Raw genomic sequence first — 2,244 nt, 5'->3', positions numbered from 1 at the left:
TACGCATACCTCATCTGGAGGTGACACTGAAGAGTCACATTTTACACATGGCCGTCCTGTTCAGTTCCATAACGTTTCTTGAGTCCAAACAACTGAGAAATGTAAAATTATTTGTCATTTCTAGCTCATACACGGGGAGGCTTTGCTTTATCACCTCTATAATATTTGCTAGATGCTTACCTCCCGCTGAATCTATTCTGACCTCTTCTGTGACAACGGAACAAATACTATTTTATTATGGAAATATGGAAAGCAGCTTTTATAAGCTGCCGAAATAGCTCAGCTGGGAGAGCGTTAGACTGAAGATCTAAAGGTCCCTGGTTCGATCCCGGGTTTCGGCAGTGGTTTTAGAGGTCACTGCCAGTGGCACCTCCTTTCCAGGGAGCAGAGCACGTCTTCTAATGAAGGAATCCCAGGCTGCCACCCTGGGGGGCATCTTCCACGCACACGAGCTTGGGGTGTAGGCACGGAGGGACTGGCCTTTTTTTCCCCTCTGGGAGGGAGGGGAGGAAAGGAGGGAGGGGAGGAAATGGGAAACCGAAAAGGAGTATATGTCGTTGCTTTTAAACTGCTCAGTTTAAAGTCAGGGTCCCTTCCCTAACCTTGGATCTGGCTGAGACCACGCTCTCCGCACGTACTACACAACTCTCGCTTGCTTGATCAGTCTAGCCCTCTCTCTTCTTTCCTGTTTCCAGCGACGTTCCGGGAGCTGCTGGAGGTAGAACCTTTCCCCGCGGGTCGGAGCCCCTGGCGCGCCCGGGCTCCGCAGGGGGCTTGACGGCCACGCAGCTGCCACGCGCGGGGGCGCGGAGCGCGGGGCGCGCGGGGCTCGATGGGGATGCCGACATCCCGGGCTCTCTCTCCGCCAAGGAAACCTTCGATTTCGGTTTGGCCCACCTGGTTTAACAAAAACAAGCACCTAGGTCAGCTTTGGGTGCTGGTGGTGGTGGTGGTGATGGTGCGGTGGTATGGGCAGCCCTCTCTGGTTCACGTCTACAGCAGGGTTACCAAATCAAATTCCAGGACACGCAATTGAATTTGAAATTCAAAGAAAGGACAGATGTTTTTTTAGTATAAGCATGTTCCAAATACTGCGTGGATCATACGAAGTACACACTCGTTTCCCAGAAGCTTAAATGTAACTAAATTTTTATTTGGTAAATCACAAACTGCTGTTGGACATCACATGCACATACATACGCTCTGAACTCGATGCGCCCCCTGCCCCCCCCCCCCCCGCCTCCGCGCCCCCGCAATTATACTGAGAAACTACTCAGGATGATCCGGATTTGCACAACAGACTGGTAGTTCCTTATTCTCAAAATCTCAAAATGCACAAAATGGGTTTGCGACCATCACCATCAGAGGAGGCCATAGCAGGGATTCCCAGGAAACACAGGAAATCAAACCGTCCAACCTGACCCAGGCTTCCAGAGTTGTTTACACTAGCCTGGGATGGGGGTGGAGGAGAGGGGGAATTTGGAGGCTCTGGGCTGGATGATGATGATGATGATGATAGTCATTATTATTATTACTATAACTTGTTCAGATGATGAGTCACTCAACTCAAGGTAGTGCAATGGAACAAAATACACTTAGGCATGCCTTCTTTTGGGCTGGGTGCCAGGCTGGGACATGGGGAGAGAGAATGGTGATTCAGTTCTCATATTCTAAAAACCCTAGATGTGATGAAAGGCAACATGGAGAAATACTGCTTTGGAACCTATTTATATGCCCTCCCCTTTCTGTTCATCTGTGTCAATATGCTAGCTGATGAGGGGCTTTGTCCCCCACATCTTTGGGTTCTTGGGTGGAAGGATGCATTTTGATGAGGGACTCTTGAAATCTAATGATGGTCAAAAAGAAGGAAAAGAAAATGATGTATTAATAAACTGGGTAGTTCAGAGTTTGCATGATGTACATTGGCATGTGTGACAGGGAATTTTATAGGTCACCTTGGCTAGGCCGCGGTTATTTAGCCAAACACCAGTCCTGATGTTGCTTGCTGTGAAGGTGTTTAGGTGTGATTAACATGTAAATCAGTAGACTTTGAGTAAAGCAGATGATGCTCTGGAATGTGGCTGGGCCTCGGTTCGGTCATCTGAAGGTTTTAAGAACCAAGACTGGGGTCGTCTGATGAAGAAGGCACCGTCTGCAAGCTGGTAAATAGAAAACCTGCGTGGGCTTCCAGCTTGCTGCCTTCCTGAAGTTAAACTCAAGACTACAACATCAACTCTTACTTGA

At 48.8% G+C, this 2,244-nt stretch overlaps 1 non-coding gene across 1 annotated transcript; it reads left to right on the top strand.

Moving 5' to 3' along the window:
* The first annotated feature begins 268 nt into the window (after positions 1 to 268).
* Positions 269 to 341, top strand: TRNAF-GAA. The gene has a single exon. It is a non-coding gene; the product is annotated as a tRNA-Phe (tRNA).
* Positions 342 to 2,244: the final 1,903 nt, after the last annotated feature.

This window comes from Panthera tigris, chromosome D1, assembly GCF_018350195.1.
Source record: "Panthera tigris isolate Pti1 chromosome D1, P.tigris_Pti1_mat1.1, whole genome shotgun sequence".
NCBI classification, from domain to species: domain Eukaryota; kingdom Metazoa; phylum Chordata; class Mammalia; order Carnivora; family Felidae; genus Panthera; species Panthera tigris.
Note: the sequence above shows the minus strand (reverse complement) of the source record. Positions and strands in the feature narration are given on the sequence as shown.